The 24,564-nt window shown below is 49.5% G+C and overlaps 1 protein-coding gene across 3 annotated transcripts in view; it reads left to right on the forward strand.

The window, feature by feature from the left end:
* LOC134928690 (uncharacterized) overlaps positions 1-24,564 on the forward strand; it is a 534,742-nt gene that overhangs the window by 473,147 nt on the left and 37,031 nt on the right. The window lies entirely within an intron of this gene.

Below are 24,564 nucleotides of genomic sequence, written 5' to 3' on the forward strand. Positions count from 1 at the left end.
AGGGGGCATCACTCAGCAATAGTACTAATATGGTACTGCAGCAGGGGGCATCACTCAGCGATAGCACTAATATGGTACTGCAGCAGGGGGCGTCACTCAGCGATATCACTAATATGGTACTGCAGCAGGGGGCGTCACTCAGTGATAGCACTAATATGGTACTGCAGCAGGGGGCGTCACTCAGCGATAGCACTAATATGGTACTGCAGCAGGGGGTGTCACTCAGCGATAGCACTAATATGGTACTGCAGCAGGGGGCGTCACTCAGCGATAGCACTAATATGGTACTGCAGCAGGGGGCATCACACAGCGATAGCACTAATATGGTACTGCAGCAGGGGGCGTCACTCAGCGATAGCACTAATATGGTACTGCAGCAGAGGGCGTCACTCAGCGATATCACTAATATGGTACTGCAGCAGAGGTCGTCACTCAGTGATAGCACTAATATGGTACTGCAGCAGGGGACGTTATGCAGCAATAGCACTAATATGGTACTGCAGCAGGGGGCGTCACAGCGATAGCTCTAATATGGTACTGCAGCAGGGGGCGTCACGCAGTGATAGCACTAATATGGTACTGCAGCAGGGGGCGTCACTCAGCGATAGCACTAATATGGTACTGCAGCAGAGGGCGTCACTCAGCGATAGCACTAATATGGTACTGCAGCAGGGGTCATCACTCAGCGATAGCACTAATATGGTAATGCAGCAGGGGGCGTCACTCAGCGATAGCACTAATATGGTACTGCAGCAGGGGGCATCACTCAGCGATAGCACTAATATGGTACTGCAGCAGGGGGCATCACTCAGCGATAGCACTAATATGGTACTGCAGCAGGGGGCGTCACTCAGCGATAGCACTAATATGGTACTGCAGCAGGGGGCGTCACTCAGCGATAGCTCTAATATGGTACTGCAGCAGAGGTCGTCACTCAGTGATAGCACTAATATGGTCCTGCGGTAGGGGGCGTCACTCAGTGATAGCACTAATATGGCACTGCAGCAGGGGGCGTCACTCAGCGATAGCACTAATATGGTACTGCAGCAGGGCGCATCACACAGCGATATCACTAATATGGTACTACAGCAGAGGGCTTCACTCATCGGTAGCACTAATATGGTACTGCAGCAGGGGGCATCACTCAGCGATAGCACTAATATGGTACTGCAGCAGGGGGCGTCACTCAGCGGTAGTACTAATATGGTACTGCAGCAGGGGGCATCACACAGCGATAGCACTAATATGGTACTGCAGCAGAGGTCGTCACTCAGCGATAGCACTAATATGGTACTGCAGCAGGGGGCGTCACTCAGTGATAGCACTAATATGGTACTGCAGCAGGGGGTGTCACTCAGCTATATCACTAATATGGTACTGCAGCAGGGGGTGTCACTCAGCGATAGCACTAATATGGTACTGCAGCAGAGGTCGTCACGCAGCGATAGCACTAATATGGTACTGCAGCAGAGGGGCGTCACTCAGCGATAGCACTAATATGGTACTGCAGCAGGGGGCGTCACTCAGCGATAGCACTAATATGGTACTGCAGCAGGGGGCGTCACTCAGCGATAGCACTAATATGGTACTGCAGCAGGGGGCATCACACAGCGATAGCACTAATATGGTACTGCAGCAGGGGGCGTCACTCAGCGATAGCACTAATATGGTACTGCAGCAGAGGGCGTCACTCAGCGATATCACTAATATGGTACTGCAGCAGAGGTCGTCACTCAGTGATAGCACTAATATGGTACTGCAGCAGGGGACGTTATGCAGCGATAGCACTAATATGGTACTGCAGCAGGGGGCGTCACTCAGCGATAGCTCTAATATGGTACTGCAGCAGGGGGCGTCATGCAGTGATAGCACTAATATGGTACTGCAGCAGGGGGCGTCACTCAGCGATAGCACTAATATGGTACTGCAGCAGAGGGCGTCACTCAGCGATAGCACTAATATGGTACTGCAGCAGGGGTCATCACTCAGCGATAGCACTAATATGGTACTGCAGCAGGGGGCGTCACTCAGCGATAGCACTAATATGGTACTGCAGCAGGGGGCATCACTCAGCGATAGCACTAATATGGTACTGCAGCAGGGGGCGTCACTCAGCGATAGCACTAATATGGTACTGCAGCAGAGGGCGTCACTCAGCGATAGCACTAATATGGTACTGCAGCAGGGGGCATCACTCAGCGATAGCTCTAATATGGTACTGCAGCAGGGGGCGTCATGCAGCAATAGCACTAATATGGTACTGCAGCAGGGAGCGTCACTCAGCGACAGCACTAATATGGTACTGCAGCAGGGGGGCGTCACTCAGCGATAGCTCTAATATGGTACTGCAGCAGAGGTCGTCACTCAGTGATAGCACTAATATGGTACTGCGGTAGGGGGCGTCACTCAGTGATAGCACTAATATGGCACTGCAGCAGGGGGCGTCACTCAGCGATAGCACTAATATGGTACTGCAGCAGGGCGCATCACACAGCAATATCACTAATATGGTACTGCAGCAGAGAGCATCACTCATCGGTAGCACTAATATGGTACTGCAGCAGGGGGCATCACTCAGCGATAGCACTAATATGGTACTGCAGCAGGGGGCGTCACTCAGCGGTAGCACTAATATGGTACTGCAGCAGGGGGCATCACACAGCGATAGCACTAATATGGTACTGCAGCAGAGGTCGTCACTCAGCGATAGCACTAATATGGTACTGCAGCAGGGGGCATCACTCAGTGATAGCACTAATATGGTACTGCAGCAGGGGGTGTCACACAGCGATAGCACTAATATGGTACTGCAGCAGGGGGTGTCACTCATCGATATCACTAATATGGTACTGCAGCAGGGGGTGTCACTCAGCGATAGCACTAATATGGTACTGCAGCAGAGGTCGTCACGCAGCGATAGCACTAATATGGTACTGCAGCAGAGGGGCGTCATGCAGCTATAGCACTAATATGGTACTGCAGCAGGGGGCGTCACTAAGCGATAGCACTAATATGGTACTGCAGCAGGGGGCATCACTCAGCGATAGCACTAATATGGTACTGCAGCAGGGGGCGTCACTCAGCGATAGCACTAATATGGTACTGCAGCAGAGGGCGTCACTCAGCGATAGCACTAATATGGTACTGCAGCAGGGGGCATCACTCAGCGATAGCTCTAATATGGTACTGCAGCAGGGGGCGTCATGCAGCAATAGCACTAATATGGTACTGCAGCAGGGGGCGTCACTCAGCGATAGCACTAATATGGTACTGCAGCAGGGGGCGTCACTCAGCTATAGCTCTAATATGGTACTGCAGCAGAGGTCGTCACTCAGTGATAGCACTAATATGGTACTGCGGTAGGGGGCGTCACTCAGTGATAGCACTAATATGGCACTGCAGCAGGGGGCGTCACTCAGCGATAGCACTAATATGGTACTGCAGCAGGGCGCATCACACAGCGATATCACTAATATGGTACTGCAGCAGAGGGTGTCACTCATCGGTAGCACTATTATGGTACTGCAGCAGGGGGCATCACTCAGCGATAGCACTAATATGGTACTGCAGCAGGGGGCGTCACTCAGCGGTAGTACTAATATGGTACTGCAGCAGGGGGCATCACACAGCGATAGCACTAATATGGTACTGCAGCAGAGGTCGTCACTCAGCGATAGCACTAAAATGGTACTGCAGCAGGGGACGTTATGCAGCGATAGCACTAATATGGTACTGCAGCAGGGGGCGTCACTCAGCGATAGCTCTAATATGGTACTGCAGCAGGGGGCGTCATGCAGTGATAGCACTAATATGGTACTGCAGCAGGGGGCGTCACTCAGCGATAGCACTAATATGGTACTGCAGCAGAGGGCGTCACTCAGCGATAGCACTAATATGGTACTGCAGCAGGGGTCATCACTCAGCGATAGCACTAATATGGTACTGCAGCAGGGGGCGTCACTCAGCGATAGCACTAATATGGTACTGCAGCAGGGGGCATCACACAGCGATAGCACTAATATGGTACTGCAGCAGGGGGCGTCACTCAGCGATAGCACTAATATGGTACTGCAGCAGAGGGCGTCACTCAGCGATATCACTAATATGGTACTACAGCAGAGGTCGTCGCTCAGTGATAGCACTAATATGGTACTGCAGCAGGGGACGTTATGCAGCGATAGCACTAATATGGTACTGCAGCAGGGGGCGTCACTCAGCGATAGCTCTAATATGGTACTGCAGCAGGGGGCGTCATGCAGTGATAGCACTAATATGGTACTGCAGCATGGGGCGTCACTCAGCGATAGCACTAATATGGTACTGCAGCAGAGGGCGTCACTCAGCGATAGCACTAATATGGTACTGCAGCAGGGGTCATCACTCAGCGATAGCACTAATATGGTACTGCAGCAGGGGGCGTCACTCAGCGATAGCACTATTATGGTACTGCAGCAGGGGGCATCACTCAGCGATAGCACTAATATGGTACTGCAGCAGGGGGCATCACTCAGCGATAGCACTAATATGGTACTGCAGCAGGGGGCGTCACTCAGCGATAGCACTAATATGGTACTGCAGCAGAGGGCGTCACTCAGCGATAGCACTAATATGGTACTGCAGCAGGGGGCATCACTCAGCGATAGCTCTAATATGGTACTGCAGCAGGGGGCGTCATGCGGCAATAGCACTAATATGGTACTGCAGCAGGGGGCGTCACTCAGCGATAGCACTAATATGGTACTGCAGCAGGGGGCGTCACTCAGCGATAGCTCTAATATGGTACTGCAGCAGAGGTCGTCACTCAGTGATAGCACTAATATGGTACTGCGGTAGGGGGCGTCACTCAGTGATAGCACTAATATGGCACTGCAGCAGGGGGCGTCACTCAGCGATAGCACTAATATGGTACTGCAGCAGGGGGCGTCACTCAGCGATAGCACTATTATGGTACTGCAGCAGGGGGCATCACTCAGCGATAGCACTAATATGGTACTGCAGCAGGGGGCATCACTCAGCGATAGCACTAATATGGTACTGCAGCAGGGGGCGTCACTCAGCGATAGCACTAATATGGTACTGCAGCAGAGGGCGTCACTCAGCGATAGCACTAATATGGTACTGCAGCAGGGGGCATCACTCAGCGATAGCTCTAATATGGTACTGCAGCAGGGGGCGTCATGCGGCAATAGCACTAATATGGTACTGCAGCAGGGGGCGTCACTCAGCGACAGCACTAATATGGTACTGCAGCAGGGGGCGTCACTCAGCGATAGCTCTAATATGGTACTGCAGCAGAGGTCGTCACTCAGTGATAGCACTAATATGGTACTGCAGCAGGGGGCATCACACAGCGATAGCACTAATATGGTACTGCAGCAGAGGTCGTCACTCAGCAATAGCATTAATATGGTACTGCAGCAGGGGGCGTCACTCAGTGATAGCACTAATATGGTACTGCAGCAGGGGGCGTCACACAGCGATAGCACTAATATGGTACTGCAGCAGGGGGTGTCACTCATCGATATCACTAATATGGTACTGCAGCAGGGGGTGTCACTCAGCGATAGCACTAATATGGTACTGCAGCAGAGGTCGTCACGCAGCGATAGCACTAATATGGTACTGCAGCAGAGGGGCGTCATGCAGCTATAGCACTAATATGGTACTGCAGCAGGGGGCGTCACTCAGCGATAGCACTAATATGGTACTGCAGCAGGGGGTGTCACTCAGCGATAGCACTAATATGGTACTGCAGCAGGGGGCATCACTCAGCGATAGCACTAATATGGTACTGCAGCAGGGGGTGTCACTCAGCGATAGCACTAATATGGTACTGCAGCAGAGGGGCGTTATACAGCAATAGCACTAATATTTTACTGCAGCAGAGGGCGTCACTCAGCGATAGCACTAATATGGTACTGCAGCAGGGGGTGTCACTCAGCGATAGCACTAATATGGTACTGCAGCAGAGGGGCGTTATACAGCAATAGCACTAATATGGTACTGCAGCAGGGGGCGTCACTCAGCGATAGCACTTATATGGTACTGCAGCAGGGGGCATCACACACACTCTGTGATAGCACTAATATGGTACTGCAGCATGGTGGTGTCTCGCAGCAATAGCACTAATATGGTACTGCAGCAGGGGGCGTCACTCAGCGATAGCACTAATATGATACTGCAGCAGGGGGCGTCACTCAGCGATAGCACTAATATGATACTGCAGCAGGGGGCGTCACGCAGCGATAGCACTAATGTGGTACTGCAGCAGAGGGCGTCACTCAGCGATAGCACTAATATGGTACTGCAGCAGTGGGGCATCAATCAGCGATAGCGCTAATATGGTACGGCAGCAGGGGGCGTCACGCAACGATAGCACTAATATGGTACTGCAGCAGGGGGCGTCACTCAGCGATAGCACTAATATGGTACTGCAGCAGGGGGCATCACACAGCGATAGCACTAATATGGTACTGCAGCAGGGGGCGTCACTCAGCGATAGCACTAATATGGTACTGCAGCAGAGGGCGTCACTCAGCGATATCACTAATATGGTACTGCAGCAGAGGTCGTCACTCAGTGATAGCACTAATATGGTACTGCAGCAGGGGACGTTATGCAGCGATAGCACTAATATGGTACTGCAGCAGGGGGCGTCACTCAGCGATAGCTCTAATATGGTACTGCAGCAGGGGGCGTCATGCAGTGATAGCACTAATATGGTACTGCAGCAGGGGGCGTCACTCAGCGATAGCACTAATATGGTACTGCAGCAGAGGGCGTCACTCAGCGATAGCACTAATATGGTACTGCAGCAGGGGTCATCACTCAGCGATAACACTAATATGGTACTGCAGCAGGGGGCGTCACTCAGCGATAGCACTATTATGGTACTGCAGCAGGGGGCATCACTCAGCGATAGCACTAATATGGTACTGCAGCAGGGGGCATCACTCAGCGATAGCACTAATATGGTACTGCAGCAGAGGGCGTCACTCAGCGATAGCACTAATATGGTACTGCAGCAGGGGGCATCACTCAGCGATAGCTCTAATATGGTACTGCAGCAGGGGGCGTCATGCGGCAATAGCACTAATATGGTACTGCAGCAAGGGGCGTCACTCAGCGACAGCACTAATATGGTACTGCAGCAGGGGGCGTCACTCAGCGATAGCTCTAATATGGTACTGCAGCAGAGGTCGTCACTCAGTGATAGCACTAATATGGTACTGCGGTAGGGGGCGTCACTCAGTGATAGCACTAATATGGCACTGCAGCAGGGGGCGTCACTCAGCGATAGCACTAATATGGTACTGCAGCAGGGCGCATCACACAGCGATATCACTAATATGGTACTGCAGCAGAGGGCGTCACTCATCGGTAGCACTAATATGGTACTGCAGCAGGGGGCATCACTCAGCGATAGCACTAATATGGTACTGCAGCAGGGGGCGTCACTCAGCGGTAGCACTAATATGGTACTGCAGCAGGGGGCATCACACAGCGATAGCACTAATATGGTACTGCAGCAGAGGTCGTCACTCAGCGATAGCATTAATATGGTACTGCAGCAGGGGGCGTCACTCAGTGATAGCACTAATATGGTACTGCAGCAGGGGGCGTCACACAGCGATAGCACTAATATGGTACTGCAGCAGGGGGTGTCACTCATCGATATCACTAATATGGTACTGCAGCAGGGGGTGTCACTCAGCGATAGCACTAATATGGTACTGCAGCAGAGGTCGTCACGCAGCGATAGCACTAATATGGTACTGCAGCAGAGGGGCGTCATGCAGCTATAGCACTAATATGGTACTGCAGCAGGGGGCGTCACTCAGCGATAGCACTAATATGGTACTGCAGCAGGGGGTGTCACTCAGCGATAGCACTAATATGGTACTGCAGCAGGGGGCATCACTCAGCGATAGCACTAATATGGTACTGCAGCAGGGGGTGTCACTCAGCGATAGCACTAATATGGTACTGCAGCAGAGGGGCGTTATACAGCAATAGCACTAATATTTTACTGCAGCAGAGGGCGTCACTCAGCGATAGCACTAATATGGTACTGCAGCAGGGGGTGTCACTCAGCGATAGCACTAATATGGTACTGCAGCAGAGGGGCGTTATACAGCAATAGCACTAATATGGTACTGCAGCAGGGGGCGTCACTCAGCGATAGCACTTATATGGTACTGCAGCAGGGGGCGTCACACACACTCTGTGATAGCACTAATATGGTACTGCAGCATGGTGGTGTCTCGCAGCAATAGCACTAATATGGTACTGCAGCAGGGGGCGTCACTCAGCGATAGCACTAATATGATACTGCAGCAGGGGGCGTCACGCAGCGATAGCACTAATGTGGTACTGCAGCAGGGGGCGTCACTCAGCGATAGCACTAATTTGGTACTGCAGCAGGGGGCATCACTCAGTGATAGCACTAATATGGTACTGCAGCAGTGGGGCATCAATCAGCGATAGCGCTAATATGGTACTGCAGCAGTGGGGCATCAATCAGCGATAGCGCTAATATGGTACGGCAGCAGGGGGCGTCACGCAACGATAGCACTAATATAGTACTGCAGCAAGGTGGTGTCACGCAGCTATAGCAATAATATGATACTGCAGCAGGGGGCATTTCTCATACGTCCTAGAGGATGCTGGGGTCCACTTCAAGACCATAGGGTATAGATGGTTCCGCAGGAGCCATGGGCACTCTTAAGACTTTTCAATGGGTGTGAACTGGCTCCTCCCTCTATGTCCCTCCTCTAGACCTCAGTTTTAGAAATGTGCCCAGGCAGACTGGATGCACTCTGAGGAGCTCTACTGAGTTTCTCTGAATAGACTTATGTTAGGTTTTTTATTTTCAGAGAGAACTGCTGGCTACAGGCTCCCTGCATCGTGGGACTGAGGGGAGAGAAGTAGGAACCAACTTCCTGAAGAGTTTCATGGCTCTGCTTCTGGCTGACAGGACACCATTAGCTCCTGAAGGGTACTGAACACTAGCCGTGTCTAGATGCTCACTCCCACAGCACGCCGTCACCCCCCTCACAGAGCCAGAAGTCAGAAGACAGGTGAGTGTAAGCAGAAGATAGATCTTCATTGCTGCCCACACACACAGGCATTGCAGGGTGCAGGACGTGTGGGGGGGGGGGGGGGTGCGCCCCGGGCAGCAAAACACCTATATAAATTGGCTAAAAGGGGCCATAAGATGCCCAGGCACAGCCCAACTCCGCCAGTATATAAATATTATGTAAACTCTCTGAGGTAAAAACGCGCCATTGCGGGGGCGGAGCTTCTTCCTCAGGCAGCCGGCACTCTGCTCAGCTCCATTTTCTCTCCTCAGGCTGCAGAGACATCGCTGGTCCTTCTCCACTTCTGACTACAAGTATCAGGCTGCAAAACAGGGGGGGGCACAAGCGAATTTGGTGCTTTACAAGTGTGTTTACTGTGTAAAAAGTGCTGCATGTCAGTGGGCATTCTGTGTTCACAGGCATTAGATACTGGCGCTGGGGTTGTGAACTGGCTGCTCCTAAACTGTGTCCCTCTGACAGATTTTACTGTTGGTCTGTCCCCTATAAGTCCCAGTGTGTCTGTGTGGGTGTTGTACACGTGTGTGACATGTCTGAGGCAGGGAGTTCTTCCCCGGAGGAAGCCATTTTAGGGACACAGAGTTGTAATGTGGTGGCGCTGCCGGCACACCAAGAGCCTGCATGGGTGAAAGAAATACGTGATAGTATGCATCATATCAATAGGAGATTAGATAAGTCTGAATCTCATGCTGAATGCTGGAGAAAATCTGTGGAAGATGTGATTTTTCAGGGCTCTGTTCTTCCATCCGCAGGCGACCCCTCTGGGTCACATAAGAGACCATTTGCAAATATTGTGAATACTGATATCGACACGGACACTGATTCCTGTGTCGACGATAGTGACTACAGGGAAATAGATCATAAATTGGCAAAAAATATACAATATATGATTGTGGCTATAAGGGAAGTTCTGGAAGTCACGGAAACCACTCCTGTACCTCAGGAGAAGGCTTATTTCTATAAAGAAAAGAAATCTGAGGTCACTTTCCCTCCTTCCCACGAGCTTAATACACTCTTTGAAGGGGTGTGGGTGAATCCCGAAAAGAAATTTCGTATTCCAAAGAGAATTCAGATAGCTTATCATTTCCCGGTAGAGGACAGGAAAAAATGGGAGTCACCCCCTGTGTTAGACAGTGCACTGTCCAGGTTGACAAAGAAGGTAATTCTCCCTGCACCTGGCACGGCTTCACTAAAGGAGCCGGCAGACCGCAAAATGGAGACTACATTGAAATCCATTTATGTTGCCAATGGTACGCTGCTCAGGCCCACAATTGCTTGCACGTGGGTGAGTTGCGCTATTGAAAAATGGTCAGACAGCGTGTCATCAGAAAATGACACGATTGATAAAGATGATACTCCTTAAGTTGGGGAATATCAAAGATGCTGCCGCATACATGCTAGAGGCGATGAAAGATATTGGACTCTTGAGTTCACATTGTGGATTCGCCAGTGGAGACCATATCTCCAGAAGGATATAAATACATTAGAGAGTGTACAAAGAAGGGCAACTAACATGGTGCATGGCCGACATCACAAAACTTACCCGGAAAGGCTAAAAGATCTTAACATGTATAGTTTGGAGGAGAGAAGGGAAAGGGGGAACATGATAGAGGCTGTCACATATATCAAGGGTCTTAACAAAGTTCAGGAGGGAAACATTCTTCAAAGGAAAAGAAGTATTAGAACTCGAGGGCATACACTGAGACTGGAGGGGGGGAGGTTCAGGGGAAATTTAAGGAAAAATTACTTCACAGAAAGGGTAGTGGATAAGTGGAATAGCCTCCCATCAGAGGTGGTAGAGGCTAAGGCAATTTAAACATGCTTGGGACAGGCATATGAATATCCTTACAAAGAATTAAGGTTAAAAAAGGGTTGAGATTGCCTAAAGGATAAAATAAAAAATGGGCAGACTAGATGGGCCAAGTGGTTCTTATCTGCCGTCAAATTCTATGTTTCTATGCAGATTCCAAATGGAATATGGAGGCTCTCCCATATAAAGGTGAGGCCTAATTTGGCAATGGTCTGGATGCTTTAGTCTCGCCGGCTACCGCAGGTAAGTCGACTTTTTTGCCTTATGCTCCTGCACCGGCAAAAAAGACATTTCACTCTCAAATGCAGTCCTTTCTGCCCAATAAATACAAAAAGGCAAAAGGTTCCCCCTTCTTTGCAGGTAGGGGAAGGGGAAAGAAGCCCACAGCGGCTCCAGGATCCCAGGAGCAGAAGTCAACCCCTACTTCTGCCAAATCTACAGCATGACGCTGGGGCTCCCTTGCGGGAGGCCGCTCGGGTGGGGGCACGTCTGAAACTGTTCAGCCAAGGTGTGATTCAGTCTGGCCTGGACCCCTGGGTTTTGCAGATAGTATCCCAGGGATACAAGCTGGAGTTTCAAGACGTTCCCACATGCCGATTTTTCAAATCGACCTTGCCAGCTTCTCTTCCAGAACGAGAGGCAGTAACAGCGGCAATTCAAAGATTATGTCAGGATCAGGTCATAGTCCTGGTACCTTTGTCACAACAAGGGGAGGGGTTTTAACTCTTTGTAGTTCCGAAGCCGGACGGCTCGGTCAGACCGATCCTAAACATAAAAAATCTGAATCTCTACTTGAAACGGTTCAAGTTCAAGATGGAATCACTCAGGGCAGTGATTGCCAGTCTGGAGAAAGGGGGACTTCATGGTGTCAGTAGACATAAAAGATGCTTACCTGCATGTACCCATTTATCCTCCTCACCAGGCCTATCTGAGATTCGCTGCACAGGATTGCCATTACCAGTTCCAGACATTGCCGTTCTGACTCTCCACGGAGCCGAGGGTATTCACCAAGGTGATGGCGGACATGATGGTCCTCCTCCGTCAAAAAGGAGTCAATATAATTCCTTATCTGGACGACCTCCTGATAAAGGCGAGATCCAGGGAGCAGTTGTTACAAAACATCACACTCTCCCTGTCAATACTCCAACAACACGGTTGGATTATAAATTTTCCAAAGTCACAGTTGGAACCGACGACAAGATTGTGTTTTCTCGGGATGATTCTGGACACGGAAGTTCAGAGAGTATTTCTTCCGGTGGAAAAGACTCTGGAAATCCAGAAAATGGTAAAACTGTTTTCTCTGACGTCCTTGTGGATGCTGGGAACTCCGTAAGGACCATGGGGAATAGACGGGCTCCGCAGGAAACTGGGCACTCTAAAAGAAAGATTAGGTACTATCTGGTGTGCACTGGCTCCTCCCTCTATGCCCCTCCTCCAGACCTCAGTTAGAATCTGGGCCCGGCCAGAGCTGGATGCACTTAGTGGGCTCTCCTGAGCTTGCTAGAAAAGAAAGTATTTGTTAGTTTTTTTTATTTTCAGTGAGATCTGCTGGCAACAGGCTCACTGCTACGTGGGACTGAGGGGCATACTTGCCTACTCTCCCGGAATGGCCGGGAGGCTCCCGAAAATCGGGTGACCCTCCCGGCCCCACGGAAGAGCAGGCAAGTCTCCCGGTTTTTCAGTACCCCCCTGCCCGGCCGCCCACTTTGAGAGTAAAGTGGGCGGTCCGGACAGTAGATGACGCGATTCTTGTTGAATCGCGTCATCATAGTCACGCCCCCTGCTGTAAAATGCCGGTTATAGCGGCATTACAGAGTGGGGGGCGTGGCTTAAGCAGTGTCCCGCTGTAACCCCGCCCTCGTTCTGCATCTGCCCCTCCTCCACCACACCCCGTTACGCCTCCTCCTCTCATCATTGTTCAGCCCAGCCCCTCCACTGAGCCGTCCTGGCAGCTCTCTCCCGGAGAGAGCTGCCAAAAAGTAGGTAAGTATGCTGAGGGGAGAGAAGCAAACCTACCTGCGTGCAGCTAGCTTGTGCTTCTTAGGCTACTGGACACCATTAGCTCCAGAGGGTTCGAACACAGGGCCTGACCTCGATCGTCCGTTCCCGGAGCCGCGCCGCCGTCCCCCTTGCAGAGCCAGAAGACAGAAGAGAAGGAGATGAAATCGGCGGCAGAAGACTCCGGTCTTCATTAAGGTAGCGCACAGCACTGCAGCTGTGCGCCATTTCTCCCACTGCACACCACACACTCCGGTCACTGTAGGGTGCAGGGCGCTGGGGGGGGGGGGGGGGGGGGGCGCCCTGGGCAGCAATAAAATACCTTTTGGCATAAAAATACACATAATACAGTCTGTGACTGTATATGTGTAAAACCCCGCCATTTTTCAGTCAGAAACTGCAGGGAGAAGCCCGCCGCTGAGGGGGCGGGGCCTTCTTCCTCAGCACACCAGCGCCATTTTTCCTTCACAGTTCCGCTGGAAGCAGCTCCCCAGGCTCTCCCCTGCAGTATTCCTGATACAAGAAGGGTAAAAAAGAGAGGGGGGGCACATAAATTTAGGCGCAAATAATATATATTAAGCAGCTATTGGGAAAAATCACTCATTATAGTGAAAATCCCTGTGTTATATAGCGCTGTGGTGTGTGCTGGCATACTCTCTCTCTGTCTCCCCAAAGGACTTTGTGGGGTCCTGTCCTCAGTCAGAGCATTCCCTGTGTGTGTGTGCGGTGTGTCGGTACGGCTGTGTCAACATGTTTGATGAGGAGGGTTACGTGGAGGCGGAGCAAGGGCAGATAAGTGTGGTGTCGCCCCCGACGGGGCCGACACCGGATTGGATGGATATGTGGAAGGTCTTAACAGACAGTGTCAACTCCTTACATAAAAGGTTCGATGACGCAGCTGCCTTGGGACAGCCGGGATCTCAACCCGCGCCTGCCCAGGCGTCTCAGAGGCCATCAGGGGCTCATAAACGCCCGCTAGCTCAGATGGTAGACACAGATGTCGACACAGAGTCTGACTCCAGTGTAGATGAGGATTAGACAAATGCACAGTCTACTAAAGCCATCCGATGCATGATTACTGCAATGAAAAATGTATTGCACATTTCTGATATTAACGCGGTTACTACCAAGAAGGGTATTATGTTTGGGGAGAAAAAGCAGCCAGTGACTTTTCCCCCATCCGATGAATTAAATGAATGAGGAAGCGTGGAGTTCCCCCGATAAGAAACTAGTGATTTCTAAGAGGTTACTGATGGCGTACCCTTTCCCGCCAGCGGATAGGTTACGTTGGGAAACATCCCCTAGGGTGGACAAAGCGCTCACACGCTTATCAAAAAGGTGGCACTGCCGTCTCAGGATACGGCCGCCTTAAAGGAGCCTGCGGATAGAAAGCAGGAAGTTATCCTGAAGTCTGTGTATACACACTCAGGTACTATACTGAGACCTGCTATTGCTTCAGCATGGATGTGTAGTGCTGCAGCCGCATGGTCTGATACCCTGTCAGACAACATTGATTCCCTCGACAGGGATACTATTTTGCTAACCATAGAACTTATAAAAGACGTTGTCTTATATATGCGGGATGCACAGAGGGACATTTGCCTGCTGGCATCTAGAATTAATGCAATGTCCATTTCTGCCAGGAGAGTATTATGGACTCGGCAGTGGACAGGTGATGCTGATTCTAAAAGACACAGGGAGGTTTTGCCTTATAAGGGTTAGGAATTGTTTGGGGATGGTCTCTCGGACCTCGTATCCACGGCAACAGCCGGGAAGTCAACTTTTTTACCTCAGGTTCCCTCACGGCCTAAGAAAGCACCGTATTATCATGTACAGTCCTTTCGGCCTCAGAAAGGCAAGCGGATCAGAGGCGCATCCTTTCTGCCCAGAGGCAGGGGTAGAGGAAAGAAGCTGCACCAGGCAGCCAGTTCCCAGGAACAAAAATCCTCCCCCGCTTCCTCTAAGTCCACCGCATGACGCTGGGGCTCCACAGGCGGAGCCGGGTGCGGTGGGGGCGCGTCTCCGAAACTTCAGCAACCAGTGGGTTTGCTCACAAGTGGATCTCTGGGCTGTTCAAATTGTATCTCAGGGATACAAGCTGGAGTTCGAGGCGACTCCCCCTCGCCGTTACCTCAAATCAGCCTTGCCAGCTGCTCCCAGGCAAAGGGAGGTAGTACTGGCGGCAATTCACAAGCTGTACCTCCAGCAGGTGATAATCAAGGTTCCCCTCCTTCAACAGGGACGGGGTTACTATTCCACAATGTTTGTGGTACCGAAACCAGACGGTTCGGTGAGACCCATTCTAAATTTTAAATCCTTGAACACTTATATAAGGAAGTTCAAGTTCAAAATGGAATCGTTCAGGGCGGTTATTGCAAGCCTGGAAGAGGGGGATTTTATGGTGTCGCTGGACATCAAGGATGCTTACTTGCAAGTCCCCGTTTACCCACCTCACCAGGAGTACCTCAGGTTTGTGGTACAGGATTGTCATTACCAATTCCAGACGTTGCCGTTTGGTCTGTCCACGGCACCGAGAGTATTTACCAAGGTAATGGCCGAAATGATGATACTCCTTCGGAAAAAAGGAGTTATAATTATCCCGTACTTGGACGATCTCCTTATAAAGGCGAGGTCCAGAGAGCAGTTGTTAGTCAGCGTAGCACTTTCTCGGGAAGTGTTGCTACAGCACGGCTGGATTCTGAATATCCCAAAGTCGCAGCTGATTCCTGCAACGTGTCTGCTCTTCCTGGGCATGATTCTGGACACAGAACAGAAGAAGGTGTTTCTCCCGGTGGAGAAGGCCCAGGAATTGTCATCTCTGGTCAGGGACCTCCTGAAACCAAAACAGGTGTCGGTGCATCACTGCACGCGAGTCCTGGGAAAGATGGTGGCTTCTTACGAAGCAATTCCCTTCGGCAGGTTCCATGCAAGGATCTTTCAGTGGGATCTGTTAGACAAATGGTCCGGATCGCATCTTCAGATGCATCGGTTGATCACCCTGTCCCCAAGGGCCAGGGTGTCTCTGCTGTGGTGGCTGCAGAGGGCTCATCTTCTCGAGGGCCGCAGATTCGGCATACAGGACTGGGTCCTGGTGACCACGGACGCAAGCCTCCGAGGATGGGGGGCAGTCACTCAGGGAAGGAACTTCCAGGGTCTGTGGTCAAGTCAGGAGACTTCACTACACATAAATATACTGGAACTAAGGGCCATTTACAACGCCCTGAGTCAAGCAGAGCCCCTGCTTCAGAACCAACCAGTGCTGATTCAATCAGACAACATCACGGCGGTCGCCCATGTAAACCGACAGGGCGGCACAAGAAGCAGGATGGCGATGGCAGAAGCCACAAGGATTCTCCGATGGGCGGAAAATCACGTGCTAGCACTGTCAGCAGTGTTCATTCCGGGAGTGGACAACTGGGAAGCAGACTTCCTCAGCAGGCACGACCTCCACCCGGGAGAGTGGGGACTTCATCCAGAAGTCTTCATGCAGATTGTAAACCGTTGGGAACAGCCACAGGTGGACATGATGGCGTCCCGCCTCAACAAAAAGCTAAAACAAAAAATATTGCGCCAGGTCAAGGGACCCTCAGGCGATAGCTGTGGACGCACTAGTGACACCGTGGGTGTACCAGTCGGTTTATGTGTTCCCTCCTCTTCCTCTCATACCCAAGGTACTGAGGATAGTAAGAAAGAGAGGAGTAGGAACTATACTCATCGTTCCGGATTGGCCAAGAAGAACTTGGTACCCAGAACTACAAGAAATGATCTCAGAGGAACCATGGCCTCTGCCTCTCAGACAGGACCTGTTACAGCAGGGGCCCTGTCTGTTCCAAGACTTACCGCGGCTGCGTTTGACGGCATGGCGGTTGAACGCCGGATCCTAACGGAAAAGGGCATTCCAGATGAAGTGATTCCTACGCTGATAAAGGCTAGGAAAGACGTGACAGCACAACATTATCACCGTATATGGCGAAAATATGTTGCTTGGTGTGAGGCCAGGAAGGCCCCTACAGAGGAATTCCAGCTGGGTCGATTCCTGCACTTCCTACAGTCAGGAGTGACTGTGGGCCTAAAATTAGGATCCATAAAGGTCCAGATTTTGGCCCTATCTATTTTCTTTCAAAAAGAACTGGCTTCACTGCCTGAAGTTCAGACGTTTGTTAAGGGAGTGCTGCATATTCAGCCCCTTTTGTGCCTCCAGTGGCACCTTGGGATCTTAACGTTGTGTTGGGTTTCCTGAAATCCCACTGGTTTGAGCCACTTAAGACTGTGGAGCTAAAATATCTCTCGTGGAAAGTGGTCATGCTATTGTCCTTAGCTTCGGCTAGGCGTGTGCCAGAATTGGCGGCTTTGTCTTGTAAAAGCCCATATCTGATCTTCCATATGGACAGGGCAGAATTGAGGACTCGTCCCCAATTTCTCCCTAAGGTGGTATCAGCGTTTCATTTGAACCAACCTATTGTGGTGCCTGCGGCTACTCGGGACTTGGAGGACTACAAGTTACTTGATGTAGTCAGGGCTTTGAAAATCTATGTAGCCAGGACGGCTGGAGTCAGGAAAACTGACTCGCTGTTTATCCTGCATGCACTCAACAAGTTGGGTGCTCCTGCTTCAAAGCAGACTATTGCGTGCTGGATCTGTAACACGATTCAGCAAGCTCATTCTGCGGCAGGATTGCCGCATCCTAAATCAGTGAAAGCCCATTCCACAAGGAAAGTGGGCTCTTCTTGGGCGGCTGCCCGAGGGGTCTCGACTTTACAGCTTTGCCGAGCTGCTACTTGGTCAGGTTCAAACACATTTGCTAAGTTCTACAAGTTTGATACCCTGGCTGAGGAGGACCTTGCCTTTGCTCATTTGGTGCTGCAGAGTCATCCGCACTCTCCCGCCCGTTTGGGAGCTTTGGTATAATCCCCATGGTCCTTACGAAGTTCCCAGCATCCACTAGGACGTCAGAGAAAATAAGAATTTACTCACCGGTAATTCTATTTCTCGTAGTCCGTAGTGGATGCTGGGCGCCCGTCCCAAGTGCGGACTTTCTGCAATACATGTATATAGTTATTGCTTAACTAAAGGGTTATTGTTATGAGCCATCTGTTACTGAGGCTCAGTTGTTGTTCATACTGTTAACTGGGTATGGTTATCACGAGTTGTACGGTGTGATTGGTGTGGCTGGTATGAGTCTTACCCTGGATTCCAAATCCTTGTTGTGTCAGCTCTTCCGGGCACAGTTTCCTTAACTGAGGTCTGGAGGAGGGGCATAGAGGGAGGAGCCAGTGCACACCAGATAGTACCTAATCTTTCTTTTAGAGTGCCCAGTCTCCTGCGGAGCCCGTCTATTCCCCATGGTCCTTACGGAGTTCCCAGCATCCACTACGGACTACGAGAAATAGAATTACCGGTGAGTAAATTCTTATTATTGAAACCATCAAGTGTGTCGATCCATCAGTGCATTTGGTTGTTGTGGAAAATGGTGGCGCCTTACGAGGCCTTACAGTTTGGCAGGTTCCATGCCAGAGTATTTCAGTGGGACCAGTTAGACAAGTGGTCGGAATCCCACCTACGCATGCACCGGAAGATAGTCCTGTCATCAAAAGCCAGGATTTCGCTCCTGTGGTGGGTACACAGTTCGCACCTACTAGGGGGACGCAGGTTTGGGATTCAGGACTGGGTCCTGGTAACCACGGATGCAAGTCTCCGAGGCTGGGGAGCTGTCACTCAGGGGGAAAGCTTCCATGGAAAATGGTCAAGTCAGGAAGCCTGCCTTCACATAAACGTGCTGGAATTGAGAGCCATTTACAACTGCCTTCAACAAGCGGTACTTCTTCTTCAAGATCATCCCATGCAGATCCAGTCGGAAAATGTAACAGCAGTCACGTACATAAACAGGCAGGGCGGAACGAAAAGCAGAGCGGCAATGGCAGAGGTGATGAAGATCCTCCTCTGGGCAGAAAAACATGTAAAGGCTCTGTCGGCAATTTTCATTCCGGGAGTAGACAACTGGGAAGCGGACTTCCTCAGCAGACACGATCTCCATCCAGGAGATTGGGGCCTCCACACCAAGAAGTCTTCGCAGAGGTGACAAGTCTTTGGGGAGTTCCTCAAGTAGACATGATGGCATCTCGTCTCAACAAGAAGCTTCAGAAATATTGTTCCAGGTCGAGAGACCCTCAAGCAATAGCAGTGGATGCGCTAGTGACCCAGTGGGTGTTCCGGTCAGTGTATGTCTTCCCTCCACTTCCGCTGATCCCAAAAGTTCTCAGGATCATAAGAAGAACAAGAGTTCGAGCAATCTTCATTGCCCCAGAGTGGCCAAGGAGGGCTTGGTACCCAGATCTTCAGGAGTTACTCATAGAAGAAACTCGGCCTCTTCCTCTTTACGAGGACCTGCTGCAGCAGGGGCCGTGCGTGTATCAAGATTTACCGCAGCTATGTTTGACGGCATGGCTGTTGAGCGCCGGATCCTAGCCCGAAAGGGTATTCCGAAGGAGGTCATTCCCACACTTATTCAGGCCAGGAAAGGAGTAACGTCGAAACATTACCACCGTATTTGGAGAAAATATGTGTCTTGGTGTGAATCCAAGCAGGCTCCTACGGAAGAGTTTAAGTTGGGACGTTTTCTCCATTTTCTGCTGGCTGGTGTGGAGGCGGGCCTCTGATTGGGGTCAATCAAGGTCCAGATTTCGGCCTTGTCAGTGTTCTTCTAAAAACAATTGGCCTCTCTTCCGCAGGTTCAGACTTTCGTGAAAGGGGTTCTGCACATCCAGCCTCCATTTGTGCCTCCAGTGGCACCATGGAACCTTAATGTGGTGTTGCAATTCCTTCAATAGGATTGGTTTGAGCCTCTACAAGAGATAGAGTTGAAGTTTCTCACTTGGAAAGTGGTGATGCTTTTAGCATTGGCATCCGCACGGCGGGTGTCTGAATAGGGGGCCTTGTCTCACAAGAGCCCTTACCTGATCTTCCATGAAGATAGGGCAGAGTTGAGGACTCGACAACATTTTCTTCCAAAGGTGGTTTTTTCTTTCCACATAAACCAACCTATTGTGGTGCCAGTAGTTACTGACACGTTCACTGAGTCAAAGTCTCTAGATGTGAAGATTTATGTCACTACAACAGCTAGGATACGGAAAACAGAGGCTCTGTTTGTCCTGTATGCTCCCAACAAAATTGGGGCTCCTGCTTCCAAGCAGACTATTGCGCGCTGGATCAGAGGTACGATTCAGCATGCACATTCTACGGCTGGATTGCCGTTACCTACGTCGGTGAAGGCCCATTCTACTAGGAAGGTGGGCTCATCCTGGGCGGCTGCCCGGGGGGTCTCGGCATTACAACTTTGCCGAGCAGCTACTTGGTCAGGGTCAAACACATTTGCTAAGTTCTACAAGTTTGACACCTTGGCCGATGAAGACCTCAAGTTCGGTCAATCGGTGCTGCAGGGTCATCCGCACTCTCTCGCCCGTACTGGAGCTTTGGTATAAACCCCATGGTCTTGAAGTAGACCCCAGCATCCTCTAGGACGTATGAGAAAATAGGATTTTGATACGTACCGGTAAATCCTTTTCTCCTAGTCCGTAGAGGATGCTGGGCGCCCGTCCCAGTGCGTACTTCACCTGCAGTTTTGTTCATTAAAGTTACACAGGTTGTGTTTTATTAGTTTCAGCATGTTGCTGTAATTGGTTCATGCCTGCTGGCGTGTGTTCTGTTGAAGGCCATGTTGTGCGGCATGGTTGAGGTGTGAGCTGGTATGAATCTCACCACTAGTATTAAAGTAAATCCTTTCCTCGAAAATGTCCGTCTCCCTGGGCACAGTTCCTATAAATGAGGTCTGGAGGAAGGGCATAGAGGGAGGAGCCAGTTCACACCCCTTTGAAAGTCTTAAAGTGCCCATGTCTCCTGTGGATCCTGTTTATACCCCATGGTTCTAATGGTGACCCCAACATCCTCTACAGACTAAGAGAAAAGGATTTACCGGTAGGTATTAAAATCCTATTTTATCCTTTGTCACCTGAAATAGTGTGTTCAGTATAATAATGTTATAACACAAACGTATTCACAATTTTTAGTGTCAGCTGTTAGTTCCTTTTGCTGGAGAGAATACTTTAGCTGCAGAATATCAGTCATGCATACCAGATGGATTAATGCTTAAAGCTTGGAAATGTAAATGTCTGAACATTGTATGACGATAGCTGTCAGCTCCCATTGACTCTCAGTCAATCCAATTTATATAACTAATAATGAGATATTCACCCTTTATGATATAATCGAATTATATACATTTTTTTGCTGTCTGGGCTTATATAAACAACAATAGCCAGAGCGCACTTTGAGAATCCGATCCCATGCTAATTATCACAGATATCAGCAGTACTGTGTCTGTGTTACTATACTCACACAAGATTGATACATCTTATCAATGGACACAGATACTAATATGGCTATGTAAATTAACTGTGTCCATATAACTTGATACATTTATTGGTTGCTATAGCCACGAATAATGCTGTATCTATTATACCATGTTTATGGATAGATTGTGATCCTCACAGTGAAGCATGTGGCTCAGATAGGAACAGCGTGAGTCTGGTTTACATTGTAACAGAGAAAGTGTCAACATCTATAAGTCGAAAGGGTTTTTTTTGCAAAGAGGCAAAAAATAGACTGATTCTGTGTCTCTCTGGGGCACACTTTGTATACAGTAAATTGTTGATAGGATTAGAATATTTAGTAATTGTGTATGTAAGAATAAAACGTAACTTTTAATAATTGTCAGACGAAAAAAGACAGACAAAATGCATAAATCATGCTGTATATATCAGCAAGTAGATTTAAAAAAAGTATTAAATGGTGAAAAGACGATTGTGACTCACTTGGTATAGAGTGGCTGGCAGATAATGTGTGCACATCCACTAAGATTAAGCGAGTATTGATATTTGAAATTATTCAGAGCGAAAATTTGGTAGATCTTGTTTTCTCTATTGATTTATGAATTTTTATACGTGAGTATATTCATATGAGAGAAACAAAAAAACCCGGCTTAAACGACTCCGGACTCCTTCTTGAAAGGTAAGGAACATACCTTCCGTGCAGACACCTATTACTGACCAGTATTCCTTACCCAAATTTTGCAGTATATTTCCTATACTTACCTTTCAAGAAGGAGTCCGGAGTCGTTTAAGCCGGTTTTTTTTTGTTTCTCTCATATGAATATACTCACGTATAAAAATTCATAAATCAATAGAGAAAACAAGATCTACCAAATTTTCGCTCTGAATAATTTCAAATATCAATACTCGCTTAATCTTAGTGGATGTGCACACATTATCTGCCAGCCACTCTATACCAAGTGAGTCACAATCGTCTTTTCACCATTTAATACTTTTTTTAAATCTACTTGCTGATATATACAGCATGATTTATGCATTTTGTCTGTCTTTTTTCGTCTGACAATTATTAAAAGTTACGTTTTATTCTTACATACACAATTACTAAATATTCTAATCCTATCAACAATTTACTGTATACAAAGTGTGCCCCAGAGAGACACAGAATAAGTCTATTTTTTGCCTCTTTGCAAAAAAACCCCTTTCAATAGTTTGTCCTGAACTAATGTCCGGGAGCACCGCCAACCTCGTTCTATCCTAGAAGCCTGACAGGCCAAGTGGTAGCTTTATGTTGGTCATTAACTTTGCCTTTTGGCATATTAAATTGGTTATAAATTGTTACTGTTTACTCACAATCTGGTCCTGTGCAGATTCCTAAACCCAAACCCACTGTTCAACATCTATAAGTCATAAGGCAGCTGCAGGTCCCCGCAGGGTATTGAAGCAGTTACTTTTGTACATTTTCACAAGGCGGCTTTGCTCACAGTATCTATTGAATATTGACACAGTGTCATTTTCTTTATAGCTTAAATAGCCTTGATAGGAACAACATCAAATAAGGCACACTGTAGCACCAATTGGTAACAGTAAAGAGCCACTACACAGTGGTAATCTTATATCCGGAAAGATTAGGGTGCATGGGGGTTGCTCTGTATTTCTCTGACGTCCTAGTGGATGCTGGGTACTCCGTAAGGACCATGGGGTATAGACAGGCTCCGCAGGAGACTGGGCACTCTTAAAAGAAATATTAGGTACTATATCTGGTGTGCACTGGCTCCTCCCTCTATGCCCCTCCTCCAGACCTCAGTTAGAATCTGTGCCCGGCCAGAGCTGGATACACCCTAGGGGCTCTCCTGAGCTTCCTAGAAAAGAAAGTATTTGTTAGGTTTTTTATTTTCAGTGAGATCTGCTGGCAACAGACTCACTGCTACGTGGGACTTAGGGGAGAGAAGCGAACCTACCTGCTTGCAGCTAGCTTGGGCTTCTAAGGCTACTGGACACCATTAGCTCCAGAGAGATTGAACACAGGCCCAGTCCTCGGTCGTCCGGTCCCGGAGCCGCGCCGCCGTCCCCCTTGCAGAGCCAGAAGAACGAAGAGAAGTTGAAAATCGGCGGCTGAAGACTCCGGTCTTCATTAAGGTAGCGCACAGCACTGCAGCTGTGCGCCATTGCTCCCTTAGCACACCACACACTCCGGTTACTGATGGGTGCAGGGCGCTGGAGGGGGGGCGCCCTGGGCAGCAATTAGATTACCTTACTTGGCGAAAAGCACATAATACAGTCTGATAAACTGTATATGTGCATTAACCCCCGCCATTAAAGTACATAAACGGACAGAAGCCCGCCGCTGAGGGGGCCGGGCCTTCTTCCTCAGCACACCGGCGCCATTTTCTCTTCACAGCTCAGCTGGAAGGAAGCTCCCCAGGCTCTCCCCTGCAGTATCCTGGTACACAAAGGGTAAAAAAGAGAGGGGGGGCACATAAATTTAGGCGCAAAACTGTGTATATAAGCTGCTATAGGGGAAAAATCACTCAGTATAGTGTACATCCCTGTATTATATAGCGCTGTGGTGTGTGCTGGCATACTGTCTCTCTGTCTCTCCAAAGGGCCTGGTGGGGGAACTGTCTTCAAATAGAGCATCCCCTGTGTGTGTGGTGTGTCGGTACGTGTGTGTCGACATGTCTGAGGTAAAAGGCTCCTCTAAGGAGGTGATAGAGCGGATAAGTGTGTGGGAGGGTGTCTCCGTCAACAACGCCGACACCTGTTTGGATATGTGTAAGTGCTGAGGTAAAATTATTGCACAAAAGGTTAGGGAACAGAAAGGAAATCTACCCTGGTCTGTCCCTATGTCACAGAGTCCTTCAGAGTCTCTCTATGTTCACTATCCAAAATAACAAAGTATCGACACAGAGTTTAACTCCACTGTCGACTACGATAATGCAAAGTTACAGCCAAGAGGGCTAAAAGATATTCAATATATGATTATTGGAATAAAAGATGATTTGCATATCACTGATGACTCATCTGTCCCTGACACGAGAGTACACATGTTAAGGGGAAGAAAGCTGAGGTAAATTTCCCTCCTCTCATGAGGAAAAAGAGCGGGAATCTCCAGACAAGAGACGGCAGCTTCCCACAAGAGAATTCTCAGGCTGTATCCTTTCCCCACTAGGGCCAGGATGTGTTGAGAATCTTCCCCTTGGGTGTCCTGTTTGCACTAGCTATTCTCAGGGATCCTGCAGATAGCGTGCACATTCTAGTATACTACCCAGACCGG

Source organism: Pseudophryne corroboree, chromosome 5 (assembly GCF_028390025.1).
Source record: "Pseudophryne corroboree isolate aPseCor3 chromosome 5, aPseCor3.hap2, whole genome shotgun sequence".
Classification (NCBI taxonomy): domain Eukaryota; kingdom Metazoa; phylum Chordata; class Amphibia; order Anura; family Myobatrachidae; genus Pseudophryne; species Pseudophryne corroboree.